This window comes from Rhodnius prolixus, unplaced genomic scaffold, assembly GCF_049639745.1.
Source record: "Rhodnius prolixus isolate KJV_2025 unplaced genomic scaffold, Rpr scaffold_2, whole genome shotgun sequence".
NCBI classification, from domain to species: Eukaryota; Metazoa; Arthropoda; class Insecta; order Hemiptera; family Reduviidae; genus Rhodnius; species Rhodnius prolixus.
In genome coordinates, this window is record NW_027411592.1 from 45,338,995 (window position 1) to 45,363,100 (window position 24,106).

The 24,106-nt window shown below is 35.9% G+C and overlaps 1 long non-coding RNA gene across 2 annotated transcripts in view; it reads right to left on the reverse strand.

The window, feature by feature from the left end:
* LOC141449751 (uncharacterized) overlaps positions 1–24,106 on the reverse strand; it is a 123,054-nt gene that overhangs the window by 40,329 nt on the left and 58,619 nt on the right. For both annotated transcript variants that reach the window (XR_012455673.1, XR_012455674.1), the window contains exon 3: positions 1,721–1,780. This is a non-coding gene — a long non-coding RNA (uncharacterized lncRNA). The remainder of the gene's footprint in view (positions 1–1,720; positions 1,781–24,106) is intronic.

The following is a 24,106-nucleotide window of genomic DNA, read 5'->3' on the forward strand; positions in this document are numbered from 1 at the left end:
TCAGCAGTCGATGCGTTACAAAAATCCAGACTGGTCTGTTAAGGGCAATCAATGCAATTGCTCTCAACCAGTTAGTGCCAAATTAGTTTTTCACTTAGAATTTGATCAAGCTTATAAAACTCAAATTAACTAATGGCGGAGTTTTATTTAATTCTCACTGATACAATAATCAGAAATTAGCAAATAGGAGGCCAGGCCATGCGGTTTCTGTATTAAAATTTATCCTATTGAAAGATCCTATCCCATAGTTAGGAATTCGGATTGCAATTATTACCTGGAACTTAATTATTAATTGCAAAAATGCAATAGTAACTAGTATCCTCCGTCTTTTGTTAGACATGAACTTTTATACAATTTTTCCAAAATATCAAAATAAATGTTCTAAAGAAACAAAACGTAGACAGTTGGCTTAACTTTTTAGTAAATATAAAAAAATGTTTAATAACTTACTGAGAAATGAAATATTAAAAAATAGTTTCAGTTATCACTAAAACCTTTTGTTACGTTATAAGTAGATCAGTTAAATCTAAGTTGAATAAGGTGGAAAACGTTAATAAACCCAAAGCTATAAGTGGGGTTTTAACCCTGATCTCTCTACATGATGTTCGTGTCATACGCACTGCTTTGTGTCTTACTTGGTGAGCTTACCTCACACATGCCAATGAAATGTCATTTGATAAGGTGTACCATGTAGACAATGTCTGTAGATCTGAAATGCGGGAGTAACGGGAAGAATGTTGCCATCAGCCGATGAAACTTATTCAACTTATCTAAAACGAGGCGATTTTAGATGGACATGCTAAACTCTAAATGAAACAAGGGGAATACAGCAGAGATCTGACTACCAATTAATAAAGCAGAAGTTTATCTTCTGAGGAAAGTTTATAGTCCCTACAAAGTGATAGAATTCAAATGGCAGCTTTACCATTATTTCCATTCGTCATTGCCGATACGGCATCGTCCACTTTGTCAAACTGATTTTTAATTTCATCATTATGTGCAAAAAATGCCAAGCGATAAGTATAAGGCATTAACTTACAAACATGTATTCTACAAAATACAAACAATACCTACAATAAGTTTAGTAAATATAAAACAGAGTAGACAAATCTGTGCAAATCAAATAATAATGGGTTTAGTGTTTAAGTATTGCATTTAGTATCCAGGACAAAGTGTAGGTAGCAGTGTCATCTGCATACTACCTACGTCAGTCTTATGTATATCTTTACAGCTCGGTTTTGCAGTAGATTTGTGAGGAAATCAATTATAGATCAGTGAAGGGCTCCAGCAGATGAGTCTCAAACTCGAGAACGTAAGAGTTGATACAGTTCTACAGCCCACCAAACTGCGCCAAACACCATTTAGTTGTTCATCAAACCAAATCAGGCTGCTTCCATTGATCAAACACGCCCGGTTACATCATTAACAAATCTATTTAGTTGGACGGTAGTGAACAGTCTGATCTGAACCAGAACTGGTTATCTTGGAATCTGGTCTGATGGACAACGAAATGACCGTTGACCGTAACCTATAGTATCTTTTAAATAACTTACACAGTAAGCTAAAGAGGCTAATCTCAGCATAGAGCATCACTGAGGCGCCACGGTAGCCGAGCGGTTAGAGGCGAGGTCCGCAAAGCTAAGAAGTATTTTTGGTGGTACTGGGCTCAATTCCTGATCTAGACCTTGGATTTTATTTAATGGGTAATGTGAGAATTTACCAGTAAAGTATGTTGGCTAGTTGCGTCCGTTTTTCGACTCCAACTTTGGCAGCTGTCCGTCTGAAAAAAAAACAAAAAACAAAATTTGATATTGACGTTTATATCACTGGGCATATTGGCAGGTTGGCAAAAATCAGAAAAACTTAAATTTAAAATATTGGAAGCTGAATTTGAAAAATACTAATTTTCATATCTTCATAGGTACGAGGGTCGTTTGAAAAGTCCGTGCAAAGTCAGAGAGATAGCACTACTGGCGCGTATCGAGGTTATGTTTAGTTAGTAGCATCTCTTGGAAGAACACACACCCAGTTTCAGCCAGTTCGGTCTATTTCTTTGTGTTTGGCATTCGTTTCAATAGAGGAAGTCGAGTGATTTTCAAAAAATGGACGAAAAAGAATTTCGTGTGTTGATTAAACACTACTTTATGAAAGGCAAAACGCCTCAGGAGACTAAACAGAAGCTTGTTAAACATTATGGTGACTCTGCACCTTCGATTAGAACAGTTTATAAGCGGTTTCAAAATTTTCGGAGTGGCCATATGGGCACAAGTGACGCTGAACGTTCTGGACGCCGTGTTGAGGTTACTACTCCAGAAATCATTGATAAAATCCATGATATGGTGATGGATGACAGAAGAGTGAAGGTGCGTGAGATTGCTAGTGCTGTGGGCATCTCGAATGAACGGGTACATAATATTTTGCATCAACATTTGGACATGACAAAGCTATCCGCAAGATGGGTGCCGCGATTGCTCACGCTTGACCAAAAAACGAAATCGTGTGAAGTGTTGCAAGGACGGTTTGCAGCTGTTCCAGAAGAATCCGCAGGACTTTAAGCGTCGTTTCGTCACTGTGGATGAAACATGGATACATCACTACACTCCTGAGACCAAAGAACAATCTAAACAATGGGTTACCAAGGGGGAATCTGCGCCAAAAAAGGCGAAGACCGTTCCTTCGGCCGGAAAGATTATGGCGACTGTCTTTTGGGATTCGCAAGGAATAATCCTCATCGACTATCTGAAAAAGGGTAAAACTATTACAGGTGCACATTATTCATCGTTATTGGACCGTTTGAAAACCGAGCTGCAAGAAAAACGCCCACGATTGGCCCACAAAAAAGTCCTTTTCCATCACGACAACGCACCAGCTCACACCTCAGCAGTTGTGGTCGCAAAATTAATGGAAATAGGGTTCCAACTCGTTTCACATCCCCCCTATTCTCCAGACTTGGCTCCCTCGGACTACTATTTGTTCCCCAATATGAAGAAATGGCTGGCGGGAAAAAGATTTTATTCAAACGAGGAGGTGATTGCAGAAACGAATGGCTATTTTTCAGACTTGGACAAATCCTATTATTCGGAAGCGATCAACAAACTAGAGCAGCGTTGGACGAAGTGTAAAAGCCTAAAAGGAGACTATGTTGAAAAATAAAAAAGGTTTACCCCAAAAAATTAAGTAGTTTTTTGCATGGACTTTTCAAACGACCCTCGTATTAAAAGTGTTCAGCTAAAAATATTTTTTAATAATTAAATAATAACTCTTAATAAAAATAATGGTACATTGGCATTTAACAGAAAGTATTATTCTTTGTGATTTGTAACCGGAAGGGGTTAAAAGTTTGGGAAAGTTTACTCATTTATTTGATTAGTGGGGGTAACGTTTTTCAAGGGCAAAGAGCCGACGCGAGAAAGAGGAACAAGAGAAATTAACAGACAGCTAATTGGAAGTTGGTAATAAATCGAGTGGAAGTAATATTGTTCGGATATAGATCAAAGGCTAACATACCTTTAGCAAAATACCTGGCGGATATCTGCTCAAACTATAGACGTACTTTGTTGATGATCTTAGCTATTTCAGTAATGCAATGTATGCTATAATGTAGATGAGATTATTTGAAGTGATATATATAATTTAAATTATTCGAATTGTTAATTTATTACTTGAAAATAAACGTTTAAACTCAATATTATTAACAATTTCTTATTTTTATTTATTTATTTTTTTTACAAAGATTTGAGGCTAGTAAAAAAAACGTTCTGAAATTGCGGATCTCAGTTTATAAATTTCAATAAGAGAAGAATTATTTTGTTTTTACACATATGGAAACCAGAATTTTTAGTACGGTTACGCTATACAGAAGACCAACATTTTGATTCAATGCAGTGCAAAAATTTGAGACACAAAGGATAATAACAGTAAGTAAGGAATGTCTTACACTTTGATATCTCGGTGAAATTGAATTTCTAGTACAAATAAGGAAGATTGTCCACCCTCTATTTCCGTGTACACATCTTCAACAGAACAAGTGTTCCGAGACCTCTATACTATCTACCAACATCCACTAACACCTTCTCTACCTCATATGAAGGTAGAGTACGGTTACGGTTATTACGGACCAGGGCGGGTGTTGATGATTCGATAACGTGAGGCTGTGGTATTCGATTTGGTCAGAGTCAATTTTTCCAATAATGAAGTTAAAGGGCTTTGTGATAACTAGATTATCTGCAGCTTCATTTTACTTTAGAATTCTATCGACAATTTTTTTGTGGAAATCTTTATTATTATTAATTCAATCAACTCTATTCAATTTCTGACAAACTTTTATGAAATTATTCGCCTCTAACGGTAATTATTAGTTACAATAATAACCAAAAATACTTCATCACATTCTTTCACTTTAATTTAAATCTGAGTGGTTTCAAAATAAGATGTAACTTCAAAATTATTAAAATATACAGTGGAACCTCGCATAACGAGCACCTCTCTTAACGAGTAATTCGCATAACGAGTAAAACAAATTGATTCTTATAGCGAGCGATGTTTCGCATAACGATAGTTTTCCAATGACATTTCGCTGACTGCGCAGTTTTCGCTGACTCATCGAAAACTGCGCATTCTTCGATTAGTCATTCCTGTTTACGCATATGCGTTTCATATTCTCCACGTATCTAATGCATTGATACAGTCGAAACCGAACTTCACCGAATGAGTGGTGTATAGGGGAAGTCCATATAATGATATTTGTGTTTAAATATTATTGTGTTTATTTTGTTATCCCTCTAACAAAATGGCTTCGAAAAGAATTAAAATAACGTTAGAATTGAAACGTAAAATCATTGAGAAACGAGAAAATGGTATAAGTGTGGCTGATCTAGCAATTATCCCCTTTTATTTTAATTTATATAAAAAAATTGTTTCGCTTAACGAGTATTTCGCATAACGAGTAAGGTTCTGGAACGAATTATGCTCGTTAAGCGAGGTTCGACTGTATATGTAGATACTTTCTGAGATCTGCTGAGTCTTGTTTTTTGTAACTTAGTGTGTGTTTATATTTTTTTGGGGTGCCCTAGGCATCGAGTTGGATCCTAAACTACTCAATAGAAAATATTGTATTAACTCACACATTTAATCCTCACACTGGTTGAGGATTAAATCTTAAACTTGCCAGCCGCGTTGCAGTTCCTCCTCCATTGCAGTTAGAGAAGGTTTTTGGAGTTATCCTTCTAAATTACCCGCCCACCGAATACGCTTAATCTGTATTACACAAATCGCGGGCATTACCAAAGTAAGTACATCACCTGTACATTCCTAAATTCCACGCTGTTAACACTGATCCTACCGAATTACATTTATTTTTAGCAAGTGGCGAGCCACTCATGCATCAAGCGGTACAATGTTAGTTACATCTTTCCTGTTTCATTCGATAATCTAGAAAGAATTGTTAGCTTTAACACTCTATATAATTCTCTTTAATTCAGCGCAAGAGTTAAGTTGGTTCCATCTATTTTCACTTCTTGTAATTCCCACTCTCTGATTCTGGCCGCTCAATAACTGCCAGAAATTAGCAAAACGGGTTCTGGCCGTTTGAAGGATTAAGCCAAATCCATCTTGACAAACTTCACTTGCTTCTTGCTTGTTCTTGCTTCTTCACTATCCTGGGGATTCCTTGATGTCTCGAAACCCAAAACTTCATCTTTCGACCTAATTTACTGAGTCTTCTTTTATATATTTTCTTTACGAACTTCGATGTAAACTCTGATTTATACTGATTTAACCAGTACGTTCTAAGTAGCCTGACTGGAAAAATTCTTACACCAAAAACCTGTTGAACTCTAGTTTACCTCAAGCAACATTTAGAGCGAGCAACATTATAGGATCGCCATGACCCTTGCCTGAAAAACAGTCGTTAGACGCCCCACCGGATGATCTTCACATCCTTACCTTTCACCTACGGCTTCAGTGAGACTTGTGCTTTCCTGCCAAGTGCTGTTTGTGAAACAGACCAAGTTTCCTGACTCAGTATCTGTACAAACTCAATTTTTATTCGCTCAGTCTCTTAAGTATGGACCTAATATTTCTTAAAGAACTCCTACTTTTACACACCAAAGTCTATTTTAGTAAAAGTTTTCATAAACTCTGTACGCTCTCCTCTAAAAAGTTTTAACCACGCGCTTCAGCCATTATCCTACAATTACGACTTCAAATCTTCAACCTGAATGACCACATCCAACGGCGTCAAATAAGAGTAACTTCTCCTGTTTAACTGTGTATAGAAACATAACTAAGAAAATGAAAGTCGTAGGAATTTCAAATTTTAAATTTCGACTCAATGCCATTATTAGAACAGGAAATAAGCTATTCTGTTCAATCTAATCGGCCAATTAAATTTCAGCCAGCCAATCTGCCTATTGGCCTAGTGAGTTTTCTTAAAAATTTCGATTACTTTTATTTTTCTAGCATTCGGAGGATGATTGAGGCTGTTTGGAGAATAACTTATGCTTCAAAATGGTATCAATTTTTAGAAAATTTATCTGTTTTTCTTACCGTGTTATCAGAATCGAATTTGGACTAAAAGTTTCTGAGTAATAACATTTTTATTGGAAAAAAGTAATGATTTTGGAAAAAAAATTTAAAGTGACGTCACTCAAGAACGGTGGAAAATATGAAGTTGGCCACTACGTCATTGAACTCCACTTTAGATGTACTACTCACAGTAGGCCTATGGACAATACTTACTGGTTCACCCTGTATAATATAAACTGCAAATTTTATTTGCAAAATTTTCTCTTAAAACGATACTTTTGGGAATTGGTGGTGTTGTTACGCTGCGTTTAGGGTGTCATTTAAGTGTACAATACTGTCTAATTACATGCATAATATTAATTAAATCATTTGTTACTGAAATCCCAAATTTGTACAAAATTGGTGAAAAAAGTGCCACTTTATAGGGTATATCGTATTACGTCAGAATTTCTTTTTTCTCTTAAGTAATTGAATTCTTACACTATTTTGTAAAATTTACTCCAAATTATTTTTCAGGATTCTCCATCCAAAAGGTTGAACAAACAGCCGTCTTTATCATTAATTTTTTATTTATCTAAAATGTTGAAGATCTCTTATTAGCAAGCAGAGCACTAAGTCATGAAGAGGTTCACCAAAAAAATTGTTCCGTTACATTTGCAAATATGTCCGAGTAAATAAATGGAAAACAATCTATTTATATACACTTTACATCATTAGTGAACTTAATAAGAAATGGTGGGCAAGTGAGACATTGAATCTGGTTGGAATGGTTTGGAGAGGTTCTGAAACAAGCTTTTGGTCCAGAGAATTAGTAGGGAAAGTTTGCTGTAAGTAGTCTTGTTTCCGAGCCTGCGGTATACTGGAAGGGATGGCCCAAGGTTTTAGTCGAATGAAGTAGTATAGAGAGTAAAGTACTAATTAGGGATGTGGACTCCAGCCATTCAATAGGACCACCAGCCTTCTTGTCCGCCACTCCCGATGGAACACATTTTCATAGAGGATCTGAAGGGTGGGCCTAGTCTGCTAGCCAGCAGCTATCGCCCATTGGCTTAATCAATATTAACATCTGCTTTTCTCTATCTCTTTGCTTTTTACTACAAACGGCCCCGCATTTTCTCTGAGCTCAACTTTCTCGGCCGTACGCTCAACATCCGAATTACCATTCGCTCTCTTTTTTAATCTCCTCTTTCAAAGTTAATACTTTGATCACAATCAGCTACGGATTTATTCATAGTATTGTTAGTGAAGGCTGACGTCATCAGCCTGTGCTACATGACGCTCTAACTAATTCGGGTATTAGCAGAAATGGATTAGGCCCAGCAATAATATCTGTTCAGATATTTATTAATGACAAGCTAATAACTGTGACTAATGGTTACTAGCTAACGACGGTATCCAACTAGGAAATCCAACCTAATCAATCAACTTAAGATAATACCTTACTCAAATTGGGGAACATACAATTGCATAGGCAAACATAACGTTGCAATCACATCAGAGAGAAATTTGCTTATTGTTACAACAGCTGATTATTAACTAAATCAAAATTATAAATAATAATTGAGGACATTGGTCTTCCAAATTCACTTTCTGAAAATAACTGAGTTCTTGGTAAGAAGTACTCGTAGTTGTCAATTTCACCAAACTATCTGTTTTGAGTCAGAAAAGTAAGTTTTTTTTTGTTCCGCAAAGTATCTGAAAAAGGAATTTTGCCGGAAGATGAAAACTGTAGATTTTGATTTAGTCCCAAAAGTAGACAAGAAGACTAAATCTTTGCATCAAAGTAGTAGAGGGCGGGTAGAAGTAGGGCAACGTTTGTCAAACTGAGAAATGAACTCTCAATTATTTGTTTTTGTTTTGTCTAAATAGTTCCATCTTTAGACTAATGATGGTTTCCTTTGAGATTGAAAAGAAGTAATCTTGGTTTTTCTTGACTATTTAGTTGAATAACCAGATTGTCGAGAGACAGTTTCCGGTATTTTTCAAGCATCTTGGTCCGAAATAATTGGACTGAGATACCCTGGCGTTGATTTCACAAGACCATTTACATTTCTTTTTGCGGCTTTCCTATTTCTATTAGGCAAATAGCAAAAATGATTTTTTTTTTTTTTTTTTTATGATTTAAGGCGCGTCAAAATCTAAGGTTATTGGTGCCCGGAGCTTTTTTCAGTTCACTGCCGGCCTCCGGACAATGTTCTCTCGTTACAGACAACACTGTCCATCACCGGACAGTGAGCTGTAAGAAGCTCCTAGGCAGAGAGAATCTAAGGGTCAGCAGCTGGATTCGAACCCGGGACCTCCGCGTGGGAGTCCGCATAGATAATCCCTTCTCTAAAATCTGTTCTTGTAAATGCTTTCACATGGAAGCCTAAATGTTGTTTCTTCGTTGTTTTTATCCGGAATGCTCCGCTAAAGGTGCCGCATTACTTACAAGTCTGGTCAGATTTCTTCACTCAGGATCCTGCGGAATTCTAAATAAAAACTGATATTATTTACTAAACTAGATGGAAGTTTCAGGGTTGCAGATGTTTCAGATTGAATGATTGGCTTATCAGTAGGTACTTATGAATAGGGTGTGAAAAATGGAGATGTGTAAATGGATTGATTTAAATTTGTAAATTGACTTTATTCTATTTATTCTCTCTTTCTTTCATATTATCCGGGACAAGAAAATTTGCAATGTCTTTACAGTGGGTTTGGATGGGGTCCATTAACCTGGCGGCACTTTGGTTGAATTTTGAGACAAAACTTTTGCACCGAGCTCGAAACACATTGCACTCTTATGCACCACCAAAAAAAAATCTAAATTCGCCAAGGAAAAGCCACAATAAGCAATTAAAGTTTTTTTCCCGCCAAAAAAAATTTGGCCGGATTTGATTGAAACTTACTTCATTATGTTAAGTACACTTTGCACTCCATTGCACCACTTAAAAAAATTCATTAACTTTAATAATTACGGAGATATGGCCATTCAAAAGATCAAAGGAATTTGCCGCAAACACTGAATTTCGAACCGCGACTTAGTATACAGGTAGAGGAGAGCTAGCACCAGCTAGAACCACAAAAAAAATCTAATAAAATATGCACACATTCAGAAATATAAGGAATTAAAGTGCTAAAAAAAGCATTAACTTGGCGGCACTTTGGTGGAATTTTGGGTAAAAAATTATTGCACCCTGCTCAGAACACTTTGCACTCCTATGCACCACCAATAAAAAAGCTAGCACCACCAAGGAAAAGCCTCAATTTTCCATTTAAAGTTCCGCGCGAAATTTAAATTCAAAAAAAATGAGTCTTATTTGCGGGAAAATTGGAGCGCTTTTTTCCAAAATAGCAAGTACTAGTATTAGAACAACTAGCCCCACACAGGAAATGCCAAAAATTAGCATATTTTCAAAGTAATTTACAAATTATTCAACCGATTTTCCCGCCAACTTACCTTTAACCGGAAGTGCTCTAAATTGAATTGAAACTCATCCTATTTTGTTCATGGTAGCTAGCACCAATATGCACCACAAAAAGAAATTTTGAATTTACACTAAAAGCTGATATATTGATAATAAAAGATGCACTGACAGACGTGACCATTAACTTTGCGGCACTTTGGTGGAATTTTGAGAAAAAAATTATTGCACCCAGCTCGGAACACTTTGCAATGCCAATAATAAGCCAGCAACACAACGGAAACTGTAAAAATTCACCAATTGTACGCCAAATATAACTTTAACCGGAAGTGCCCTAAATTGAATTGAAACTCATTCCATTTTGTTCGTGATAGCTAGCACCAATGTGCACCACAAAAAGAAATTTTGAATTTACACTAAAAGCTGAGATATTGATAATAAAAGATGCACTGACAGACGTGACCATTAACTTGGCGGCACTTTGGAGGAATTTTGGGTAAAAAATTATTGCACCCTGCTCAGAACACTTTGCACTCCTATGCACCACCAATAAAAAAGCTAGCACCACCAAGGAAAAGCCTCAATTTTCCATTTAAAGTTACGCGCGAAATTTAAATTCAAAAAAAAATGAGTTTAATTTGTGGGAAAATTGGAGCGCTTTTTTCCAAAATAGCAAGTACTAGTATTAGAACAACTAGCCCCACACAGGAAATGCCAAAAATTAGCATATTTTCAAAGTAATTTACAAATTATTCAACCGATTTTCCCGCCAACTTACCTTTAACCGGAAGTGCTCTAAATTGAATTGAAACTCATCCTATTTTGTTCATGGTAGCTGGCACCAATATGCACCACAAAAAGAAATTTTGAATTTACACTAAAAGCTGATATATTGATAATAAAAGATGCACTGACAGACGTGACCATTGACTTTGCGGCACTTTGGTGGAATTTTGAGAAAAAAATTATTGCACCCAGCTCGGAACACTTTGCAATGCCAATAATAAGCCAGCAACACAACGGAAACTGTAAAAATTCACCAATTGTACGCCAAATATAACTTTAACCGGAAGTGCCCTAAATTGAATTGAAACTCATTCCATTTTGTTCGCGATAGCTAGCACCAATGTGCACCACAAAAAGAAATTTTGAATTTACACTAAAAGCTGAGATATTGATAATAAAAGATGCACTGACAGACGTGACCATTAACTTTGCAGCACTTTGGTGGAGTTTTGAGAAAAAAATTATTGCACCCAGCTCGGAACACTTTGCAATGCCAATAATAAGCCAGCAACGCTACGGAAATGGTAAAAATTCACCAATTGTACGCCAAATATAACTTTAACCGGAAGTGCCCTAAATTGAATTGAAACTCATTCCATTTTGTTCGTGGTAGCTAGCACCAATGTGCACCACAAAAAGAAATTTTGAATTTACACTAAAAGCTGAGATATTGATAATAAAAGATGCACTGACAGACGTGACCATTAACTTGGCGGCACTTTGGTGGAATTTTGGGTAAAAAATTATTGCACCCTGCTCAGAACACTTTGCACTCCTATGCACCATCAATAAAAAAGCTAGCACCACCAAGGAAAAGCCTCAATTTTCCATTTAAAGTTACGCGCGAAATTTAAATTCAAAAAAAATGGAGTTTTATTTGCGGGAAAATTGGAGCGCCTTTTTCCAAAATAGCAAGTACTAGTATTAGAACCACTAGCCCCACACAGGAAATACCAAAAATTAGCATATTTTCAAAGTAATTTACAAATTACTCAACCGATTTTCCCGCCAACTTACCATTAACTTGGCGGCACTTTGGTGGAATTTTGAGAAAAAAATTATTGCACCCTGCTCAGAACACTTTGCACTCCTATGCACCACCAATAAAAAAGCTAGCACCACCAAGGAAAAGCCTCAATTTTCCATTTAAAGTTCCGCGCGAAATTTAAATTCAAAAAAAATGAGTCTTATTTGCGGGAAAATTGGAGCGCTTTTTTCCAAAATAGCAAGTACTAGTATTAGAACAACTAGCCCCACACAGGAAATGCCAAAAATTAGCATATTTTCAAAGTAATTTACAAATTATTCGACCGATTTTCCCGCCAACTTACCTTTAACCGGAAGTGCTCTAAATTGAATTGAAACTCATCCTATTTTGTTCATGGTAGCTAGCACCAATATGCACCACAAAAAGAAATTTTGAATTTACACTAAAAGCTGATATATTGATAATAAAAGATGCACTGACAGACGTGACCATTAACTTTGCGGCACTTTGGTGGAATTTTGAGAAAAAAATTATTGCACCCAGCTCGGAACACTTTGCAATGCCAATAATAAGCCAGCAACACAACGGAAACTGTAAAAATTCACCAATTGTACGCCAAATATAACTTTAACCGGAAGTGCCCTAAATTGAATTGAAACTCATTCCATTTTGTTCGTGATAGCTAGCACCAATGTGCACCACAAAAAGAAATTTTGAATTTACACTAAAAGCTGAGATATTGATAATAAAAGATGCACTGACAGACGTGACCATTAACTTGGCGGCACTTTGGAGGAATTTTGGGTAAAAAATTATTGCACCCTGCTCAGAACACTTTGCACTCCTATGCACCACCAATAAAAAAGCTAGCACCACCAAGGAAAAGCCTCAATTTTCCATTTAAAGTTACGCGCGAAATTTAAATTCAAAAAAAAATGAGTTTAATTTGTGGGAAAATTGGAGCGCTTTTTTCCAAAATAGCAAGTACTAGTATTAGAACAACTAGCCCCACACAGGAAATGCCAAAAATTAGCATATTTTCAAAGTAATTTACAAATTATTCGACCGATTTTCCCGCCAAATATAACTTTAACCGGAAGTGCCCTAAATTGAATTGAAACTCATTCCATTTTGTTCGTGATAGCTAGCACCAATGTGCACCACAAAAAGAAATTTTGAATTTACACTAAAAGCTGAGATATTGATAATAAAAGATGCACTGACAGACGTGACCATTAACTTTGCAGCACTTTGGTGGAATTTTGAGAAAAAAATTATTGCACCCAGCTCGGAACACTTTGCAATGCCAATAATAAGCCAGCAACACAACGGAAATGGTAAAAATTCACCAATTGTACGCCAAATATAACTTTAACCGGAAGTGCCCTAAATTGAATTGAAACTCATCCTATTTTGTTCATGGTAGCTAGCACCAATATGCACCACAAAAAGAAATTTTGAATTTACACTAAAAGCTGATATATTGATAATAAAAGATGCACTGACAGAAGTGACCATTAACTTGGCGGCACTTTGGTGGAATTTTGGGTAAAAAATTATTGCACCCAGCTCGGAACACTTTGCACTCCTATGCACCACCAATAAAAAAGCTAGCACCACCAAGGAAAAGCCTCAATTTTCCATTTAAAGTTACGCGCGAAATTTAAATTTAAAAAAAAATGAGTTTTATTTGTGGGAAAATTGGAGCGCTTTTTTCCAAAATAGCAAGTACTAGTATTAGAACCACTAGCCCCACACAGGAAATGCCAAAAATTAGCATATTTTCAAAGTAATTTACAAATTATTCAACCGATTTTCCCGCCAACTTACGATTAACTTGGCGACACTTTGGTGGAATTTTGAGAAAAAAAATTATTGCACCCAGCTCGGAACACTTTGCACTCCTATGCACCACCAATAAAAAAGCTAGCACCACCAAGGAAAAGCCTCAATTTTCCATTTAAAGTTACGCGCGAAATTTAAATTAAAAAAAAAATGAGTTTTATTTGTGGAAAAATTGGAGCGCTTTTTTCCAAATTAGCAAGTACTAGTATTAGAACCGCTAGCCCCACACAGGAAATGCCAAAAATTAGCATATTTTCAAAGTAATTTACAAATTATTCAACCGATTTTCCCGCCAACTTACCATTAACTTGGCGGCACTTTGGTGGAATTTCGCGCGTAACTTTAAATGGAAAATTGAGGCTTTTCCTTGGTGGTGCTAGCTTTTTTATTGGTGGTGCATAGGAGTGCAAAGTGTTCCGAGCTGGGTGCAATAATTTTTTTTCTCAAAATTCCACCAAAGTGTCGCCAAGTTAATGGTAAGTTGGCGGGAAAATCGGTTGAATAATTTGTAAATTACTTTGAAAATATGCTAATTTTTGGCATTTCCTGTGTGGGGCTAGAGGTTCTAATACTAGTACTTGCTATTTTGGAAAAAAGCGCTCCAATTTTCCCACAAATAAAACTCATTTTCTTTTAAATTTAAATTTCGCGCGTAACTTTAAATGGAAAATTGAGGCTTTTCCTTGGTGGTGCTAGCTTTTTTATTGGTGGTGCATAGGAGTGCAAAGTGTTCCGAGCTGGGTGAAATAATTTTTTTTCTCAAAATTCCACCAAAGTGCCGCCAAGTTAATGGTAAGTTGGCGGGAAAATCGGTTGAGTAATTTGTAAATTACTTTGAAAATATGCTAATTTTGGCATTTCCTGTGTGGGGCTAGTGGTTCTAATACTAGTACTTGCTATTTTGGAAAAAAGCGCTCCAATTTTCCCACAAATAAAACTCATTTTTTTTTAAATTTAAATTTCGCGCGTAGCTTTAAATGGAAAATTGAGGCTTTTCCTTGGTGGTGCTAGCTTTTTTATTGGAGGTGCATAGGAGTGCAAAGTGTTCCGAGCTGGGTGCAATAATTTTTTTTCTCAAAATTCCACCAAAGTGCCGCCAAGTTAATGGTAAGTTGGCGGGAAAATCGGTTGAATAATTTGTAAATTACTTTGAAAATATGCTAATTTTTGGCATTTCCTGTGTGGGGCTAGTTGTTCTAATACTAGTACTTGCTATTTTGAAAAAAAGCGCTCCAATTTTCCCACAAATTAAACTCATTTTTTTTTTAATTTAAATTTCGCGCGTAACTTTAAATGGAAAATTGAGGCTTTTCCTTGGTGGTGCTAGCTTTTTTATTGGTGGTGCATAGGAGTGCAAAGTGTTCTGAGCAGGGTGCAATAATTTTTTACCCAAAATTCCTCCAAAGTGCCGCCAAGTTAATGGTCACGTCTGTCAGTGCATCTTTTATTATCAATATCTCAGCTTTTAGTGTAAATTCAAAATTTCTTTTTGTGGTGCACATTGGTGCTAGCTATCACGAACAAAATGGAATGAGTTTCAATTCAATTTAGGGCACTTCCGGTTAAAGTTATATTTGGCGTACAATTGGTGAATTTTTACAGTTTCCGTTGTGTTGCTGGCTTATTATTGGCATTGCAAAGTGTTCCGAGCTGGGTGCAATAATTTTTTTCTCAAAATTCCACCAAAGTGCCGCAAAGTTAATGGTCACGTCTGTCAGTGCATCTTTTATTATCAATATCTCAGCTTTTAGTGTAAATTCAAAATTTCTTTTTGTGGTGCATATTGGTGCTAGCTACCATGAACAAAATAGGATGAGTTTCAATTCAATTTAGAGCACTTCCGGTTAAAGGTAAGTTGGCGGGAAAATCGGTCGAATAATTTGTAAATTACTTTGAAAATATGCTAATTTTTGGCATTTCCTGTGTGGGGCTAGTTGTTCTAATACTAGTACTTGCTATTTTGGAAAAAAGCGCTCCAATTTTCCCGCAAATAAGACTCATTTTTTTTGAATTTAAATTTCGCGCGGAACTTTAAATGGAAAATTGAGGCTTTTCCTTGGTGGTGCTAGCTTTTTTATTGGTGGTGCATAGGAGTGCAAAGTGTTCTGAGCAGGGTGCAATAATTTTTTACCCAAAATTCCTCCAAAGTGCCGCCAAGTTAATGGTCACGTCTGTCAGTGCATCTTTTATTATCAATATCTCAGCTTTTAGTGTAAATTCAAAATTTCTTTTTGTGGTGCACATTGGTGCTAGCTATCACGAACAAAATGGAATGAGTTTCAATTCAATTTAGGGCACTTCCGGTTAAAGTTATATTTGGCGTACAATTGGTGAATTTTTACAGTTTCCGTTGTGTTGCTGGCTTATTATTGGCATTGCAAAGTGTTCCGAGCTGGGTGCAATAATTTTTTTCTCAAAATTCCACCAAAGTGCCGCAAAGTTAATGGTCACGTCTGTCAGTGCATCTTTTATTATCAATATATCAGCTTTTAGTGTAAATTCAAAATTTCTTTTTGTGGTGCATATTGGTGCTAGCTACCATGAACAAAATAGGATGAGTTTCAATTCAATTTAGAGCACTTCCGGTTAAAGGTAAGTTGGCGGGAAAATCGGTTGAATAATTTGTAAATTACTTTGAAAATATGCTAATTTTTGGCATTTCCTGTGTGGGGCTAGTTGTTCTAATACTAGTACTTGCTATTTTGAAAAAAAGCGCTCCAATTTTCCCACAAATTAAACTCATTTTTTTTTTAATTTAAATTTCGCGCGTAACTTTAAATGGAAAATTGAGGCTTTTCCTTGGTGGTGCTAGCTTTTTTATTGGTGGTGCATAGGAGTGCAAAGTGTTCTGAGCAGGGTGCAATAATTTTTTACCCAAAATTCCTCCAAAGTGCCGCCAAGTTAATGGTCACGTCTGTCAGTGCATCTTTTATTATCAATATCTCAGCTTTTAGTGTAAATTCAAAATTTCTTTTTGTGGTGCACATTGGTGCTAGCTATCACGAACAAAATGGAATGAGTTTCAATTCAATTTAGGGCACTTCCGGTTAAAGTTATATTTGGCGTACAATTGGTGAATTTTTACAGTTTCCGTTGTGTTGCTGGCTTATTATTGGCATTGCAAAGTGTTTCGAGCTGGGTGCAATAATTTTTTTCTCAAAATTCCACCAAAGTGCCGCAAAGTTAATGGTCACATCTGTCAGTGCATCTTTTATTATCAATATATCAGCTTTTAGTGTAAATTCAAAATTTCTTTTTGTGGTGCATATTGGTGCTAGCTACCATGAACAAAATAGGATGAGTTTCAATTCAATTTAGAGCACTTCCGGTTAAAGGTAAGTTGGCGGGAAAATCGGTCGAATAATTTGTAAATTACTTTGAAAATATGCTAATTTTTGGCATTTCCTGTGTGGGGCTAGTTGTTCTAATACTAGTACTTGCTATTTTGGAAAAAAGCGCTCCAATTTTCCCGCAAATAAGACTCATTTTTTTTGAATTTAAATTTCGCGCGGAACTTTAAATGGAAAATTGAGGCTTTTCCTTGGTGGTGCTAGCTTTTTTATTGGTGGTGCATAGGAGTGCAAAGTGTTCTGAGCAGGGTGCAATAATTTTTTACCCAAAATTCCACCAAAGTGCCGCCAAGTTAATGCTTTTTTTAGCACTTTAATTCCTTATATTTCTGAATGTGTGCATATTTTATTAGATTTTTTTTGTGGTTCTAGCTGGTGCTAGCTCTCCTCTACCTGTATACTAAGTCGCGGTTCGAAATTCAGTGTTTGCGGCAAATTCCTTTGATCTTTTGAATGGCCATATCTCCGTAATTATTAAAGTTAATGAATTTTTTTAAGTGGTGCAATGGAGTGCAAAGTGTACTTAACATAATGAAGTAAGTTTCAATCAAATCCGGCCAAATTTTTTTTGGCGGGAAAAAAACTTTAATTGCTTATTGTGGCTTTTCCTTGGCGAATTTAGATTTTTTTTTGGTGGTGCATAAGAGTGCAATGTGTTTCGAGCTCGGTGCAAAAGTTTTGTCTCAAAATTCAACCAAAGTGCCGCCAGGTTAATGGACCCGTTTGGATGTTATATTTTCAAGTAATTTAGCTCTAGCCATGTCTGTTAGTTGACTTAAATCAAGCAAAACTGTATGGGATATTTGTGGACTTCCAGCGCGCTTTTGATTGCATTCCGCATGCAAAACTTTGGGAAAAGTTGAATGGAAATTCTATTTATGGTAAATGTATAAATGTAATTAAAGACTTATCTGAGAAAGCCGTAATTTTCATTGATAATGATGGAGCCACAACAAAGGAGTTTAATGTATCACAGGGCGTGCTTCAGGGAGAAAATCTCTCCCCCCTCCTATTTTCGCTGTACTTGTGCGATATTATTCAGTTTTTCAGGGATCACGGGGCGGTTGGTGTCAGTGTTAATGAAAAAAATGATGTACTTATGTTACTGTACGCTGATGATATCGTCATTCTGGCCTATTCATGGCAAGACATTCAATTTAAGTTGGATTTGTTGCACAAGTACAGTGAAGCGAATCTTTTGAAGGTTAATGTGGATAAAACGAAAATCTTGCCTTTCCATAAGGGAGGAAAACTGGGAAAACATAGGAAGCTTTTGTATAATAAAAACGAGATTGAAGTTGTCAGAGAGTTCAAGTATTTAGGCGTCATTTTTTCATCTAATGGTAAGTTTAAAAAAGCAAGTGACCACAGTAAATCGTTGGCTGTTTCAGCATCAAGTAGGGTTCACCATATTTTGCGTAAGGGCAAGTCCGACTCTTGGGAAGCCAAAGAGAGGTTGTTTGACTCAATGGTTGCTAGTGTTTTACTGTATTCAGCCGAGGTATGGGCCGCTCCTTATGTCGACTCACTTGATAAGGTTCAAACCCACTTCTTTAAATCCTTATTGCAGCTGCCCAGAACAACTCCTGACGCTTTGGTTAGATTTGAAACTAGCAGGGTACACCTGGATTTTCAGGTATTTGTCAGACTGATCAATTGGTGGATGGTCATGTTACAGATGGGTGATGATCGTATACCTAGATTGTGTTATGACAGATTGTGTAAATTGGTCCACTGTCACTTAATGCCCTTTAACTGGTGTAGTTCTCTTTTGGAGCATCAGATTTATGGATGTCTAACAACTTTAATCAGGTGAAAAAGAGTAAAAAGAATTTAATTAATGCATATAAGTTAGTATTGACATTAGTAGAATCTATAACTGTAGATATAACAGCTACATCAGATTTATCAGTAGTTTTCGTGATGATGAATCGTATTTAAGGTTAAATTCAGAGTTTGAGTTTGCTAAAATTCTTTCACAAATTAGAGTAGCCAATGAAATATTTCCACGGATTATTTTAAAAAATAAAATTTACAAATTTAATCCTGAAATTAACTGCAAGCTTTGCTCAGAAAATTTGCGAGACACAGTCGCCCACTTTCTCATTGAATGTAAATTCTTCAATAGTTACAGAACAAAGTACATTGGCCAGTACATTTTGCCTAATAATTATTGTCTTTTAGACCAGTTAGATCGCCTCTTAAATTGTGTAAGTGGAAAACAATTAAAATCTGTTGCTGTGTTCATTAAAAAATGTATAATAATAAAAGAAGAACTCCAACGTTGGCTATAATTCTGCTCGATATTGATGTATATAGTGTAATAAAAAGATAATTGATAATTAATTAAAGGAATACTTTTTTGTTTTGTTCTGTATATTATAATTAATTTGTTTATTTTTGGCTTCTTTGTATTTTGTATGATTATTGACTATTAAACCTAGGCTAGACTCCAGCTTTTATAAAAATTGTATTTTTAAAAAAAAGCAAATAAAATTTATTATATATATAAGTAATTTAGCTCTAGCCATGTCTGTTAGTTGACTTAAATCAGAACGGCAGGAAATTAGGAAAGAGCAAAAAGTTTCTCAAACTAAATATATTAATAAATGAATTCATTTTAAATAAAGAAGTTAAAAAAACTTTTGCCTCATTATGTACCTACTATAAAATAACTTCTAAAAAAAAGAAAAAAGAATGCAATTAACAGAATCAGCTGTTGTTTATAGCTTTTAATTAAAACTGATTCCAAGTTGGTATGTCAGTGGAGTGTAGTCAAAATACGATATCCAAGTGGGCTTTTAAACTGCAGTACATGTCCGGCACCAATATCGTAGAGGATGCAATTGTAAGCGGATCATGTTCTACAGCTGCAGTAGGTGCAGTTGAGTGCACAATAGAATCCAATATGTAGGTGAACCACTCAACTGTGAATTCACCTTCCACGGCAGAAATGTTATTGTTGACGCTATATTATTTTTAACTTGAACGTCATTTCCAAGCTATTTTGGTTTTAACTATTCAGTTTTAGTATGGCTTTTAATCTTTAAATTATTAAAGGATTACTTTTATTATTCTTTACTCACTTTTGCTACTGCATTTTCAATATTTTCATTGCCATGGTAACATGATTTTTTTTAATTGCTTTTTGGAATCGGCTTCTGCCATCCAGTCTGCGCCATTGGCTCATATCTCTGATCACCCACTACTATGATTAGTGTAATCTAATTTCTACCTTCTTCTTACTTCTAAGTCTCCACTGAAACAACATAGAAAGCACTCTCCATCTTTATAGCCCCACACTAGCAGTACTCAATATTCTTAATCTTTTACAACCTTCGCCTTTCAGATAACAACTATTCGAGAACAATCGTATTAATCGTAAGTCTATTGAGGATTGAAGTTTAAAAACAAATTTCCGCAGAAGATGATGTCCTCATACCGAAAATCCTTTTCATCACTTACATAAATCCTCTCCCTAAACCTTCTCATGTCAACCTTGCCTTGTACGCTGTTTAGAGAATGGACACTATCTCCAACAGACTTACTCTTGCTACCAACAGACTAACCAAATTCTGCACTAAGTGGAGAATCAGAATAAACCATGATAAGACTAACGCTATACTCTTTACCAAATGCAGACACTCTTTTAATCGACAAATTAGACAAAAAAATTCTGTGATCCTGTGCTCTACCCAAGTTAAGTACCAAGGCCTAATTTTGGTCAACAATCTGACTTTTACTACGCACGTTCAGGACGAAGTAAACTCAGGCAAACTGGACTACAACGACTATTATTTCCTCTATCCTCACGTGTCACCAAAATGACTGTGACTAACAAACTCCTCCTTTACAAAGTGGTCATTAAGTCGCTCTACGCCTGCTCCGCCTGGAGCCTGATTTGTAGTAAAAACATCAAGAAACTCCAGGACAACACAGAATAAATTTCTCAGACTTGCGACAGACTCTTCTCGACGCACTAAAATTAACCCACTTCACGAGACTTCATCCATTATTCCCGTACACTCCTATATCCAAAATCGTCTGCTCAAACTCTTTTCCATCCTAGATTGTCATCCTAATCCACTCTGCCGCAACATAGCCTCCTACAGATCCTTCTATTCCCTACAGGACACAAAAGACTAAAACAGATACTCCTCTAACTTTCTGCACTAGCTGCAAGTTTTTCCTCATTTTCCCTGCATTCTTATCCTCCAAATCTTAAGCTCTCCACATACCATAGTAATGAAGGTTATAATGTATTCTTCATTGCCACTTCATGTCTGTATTTATTGTACATATTTATAATAGATATAGATAATAATATCTATCTATCGAATAGATCTCAAACTACATGATGTCGTAACCACTACTCTACATGTAGCCAGTCCTTTTTTAAACCATGATCATATAGCTAATCCGGGCATCATGTACTTATAAATAGCACTCTTGTTGCCGTTACTGCAGTCTGCCTGTCATTTCTGCATGGTTTGCTTTGTAAACTTGGGTTTTAATAACGGTAACAGGTGGTTTTGTAATCTTCCGACATTAATGGTAGCCTCCTTTTCAAGCTTGTCCACCATTCGTTGGCTCCTACGGCACATTTTGTGGCAAAACTAATGTAGGTTTCTTCCTCTTTGAAGGTGGTTCTGAAATCTCTTCGACGATATTATTGATTCCTATAGGGTAAATGCATAAAAATTAGGCAATTCTAGTAATGATACACTGTTTCTCTAACAGCGTACGAATGCCTACAAAATAGCCATCAATTCATAAGGATGTTTACATGCGGCAGTAATTTAATGAATGTTATAAACTTGTATGATTGAAACTGATACGGCATTTCTCTCTCTCTCTCGCCCTAAGTTGCTGCCTTCATTAAGTTCAATGAAAGCTTCCCTCTTATTATGAAATCCTATTGTTACAACATCCATAGAATATCTGCTGGCCTGCAGCCATGTCAGCATCTTGCATCTATTTGAATAAAAGTATTTAGAAACTTCTCATTTTACAATCTATTCGAGATAAGGGCCGCTTTTCACAATCAGATTTATATATATATAGAAAGGATTAGGTATCGTAAATCCGCTCTCAAGTTTCTTATCAAATTCACTGTTACATATATATATATATATATATTCGCTAATAGGTGGGGAGTGATTCGTTGACTAAAGCAGAGTTCCCCATATGCGAGATAAGGGACTAGTACAGCTTCCCTTCTTTCATAGAGAATCAGATGTCAACAAGCTATTAGTAACTAGCTGCCCCTATTATTTAATATATAATCATCATACACGGTGCTGATGACTCTGAAATGTTTATCACTATTATAGATCTGTCATTGATGATCACTTTGATCTGAAATAAGCTTTCATGTTTACGTCCTTCCATCGCTTAATTAGGAAACGTCAGATAAGTTACAGTTAAACTGTAAGGTTAATTATTGATTCGTTGATTATTTTTTTAATTTAATTATATCCCTAATTAATTTAAAGTATTAAATTAATATTTCTTGGAGGGTATTAAAGAAATATTAAAATTTTGGAGGGTTATTGCGATCAGTGGAATCTCTCTGTGAACATGGCCAAATCAAAAATAATGATCTTTCGGAACGGTGGAAGGTTGGCTTCTTCGGAGAAATGGTATTATCGGGGTCAAAGAATCGAGGTGGTGAACAGATACAAATACCTCGGCGTCATCCTAACTCCTCGCCTATCCTTTTCTGCCCACCTAGAAGAGAGAATCTCGGTAGCCAAACTTGGTTTAAATAGAGTGTGGCATAAGTTCATTTTGAATAAAAATGTCCCATTAGACGCTAAACTCCAAGTTTATAAAAGTGTTTCGCGTGCTGTGGTTTGCTATGGTGCCCAGGTCTGGGGTTTTCAGTGTTATGATTTATTAGAAAAATTTCAGAGATTCTTCATTAAGAAGTTATTTTCTCTTCCTTCTTCTACGCCAAATTACATGCTTACAATAGAATCAGGTCTGGAACCTTTTGAGACTTACACTTTATCTTTGCACTTTAAATATGTTCTTAAAATTCTTTCTTTTCCTGATAATAGACTTACTAAAAAAATAGCTCTCCAAATTATCAATAAAAAACTTTTTTGGTTCAAGCATTGGCTCTCTTTGGCAGGGAGTCAAATTTGTACTCCCATGGCTTTGAGGGCTGCCTCGCTGATCTTCCGAACTGGCGCAGTCAGCTTTTCTCTCTTGTTTCTGCGATCAGGGAATCTCTTTCTGAGCAGTCATTAAACAGAGCGGTTATGTCCGAACGTTTTCCTTTATATAGTTTCTTAGTTCGTGAACATAAAGATTGCGTAACGGCCTCTTTTCATGATAAACTAAACATCCTTGATCTGCGTTGGTTTTTCAAGCTCCGAGGAGAGCTTCTGTATTTGAACCATAGGCCTTGGTTAGATAGAGACTTTGACGAAGAAAAGTGTTCTCTGTGTAATTATAATGTTCGCGAGGAGATTTACCACTTTCTGGGGGAATGTCCTCTACTATCTGAGTTTCGTCAAATTTATTTCGTCAATTTATCTCCAGGGAGGAGATCATTGGGTTCTTGTCTGGCCAGGTCCAACCTTGCCCGCTGCTACGCTATGCTCGCCATGCCTGGAGGGTCAGGTATCACTGGCTTTCTGACATTATTTAGAATATACCTTATAAGATAACTCTAGAATTTTTGAATTGTAATTTCTTCATCATTTATTTATTTTATTTTATTTTTATTTATTTTTATTTTTTTTTCCGAATGGTAATAGATAATTTATTTTTGTTTAAATTTATATTGTTTATTTGTACTCTTTATTCACTTATTTTACTTATTATTTACTTATTTTTTCTTTAATTGTTCATGCAGTAAACTCTGGCAGACGGCATTTGCCATTGCCTATATATTATGTTTTTTTCATAATTGTACTGTACAAGTCTTAAATAAAAATAATAAAAAATAAAAAAAAAATTAAAGAAATTTCCCTCTTACAGTATTATACGATACCATAAAGCACAGTTGGACCACCGATTTTAACTTGTTTTGTTTTACTTTTTCTTCTTCAGCAGATTCTACATGGAAAAATATTGGACCAATGGTGTTTTATCGAGAAGGCTTTCGGAACCTGGAAACAAGTATTTTAATTCGTACAATAATCATACTGTTGACCATTTTTCTTTAATCTTTATTGGGTCTTTTTTGACAACTGTAA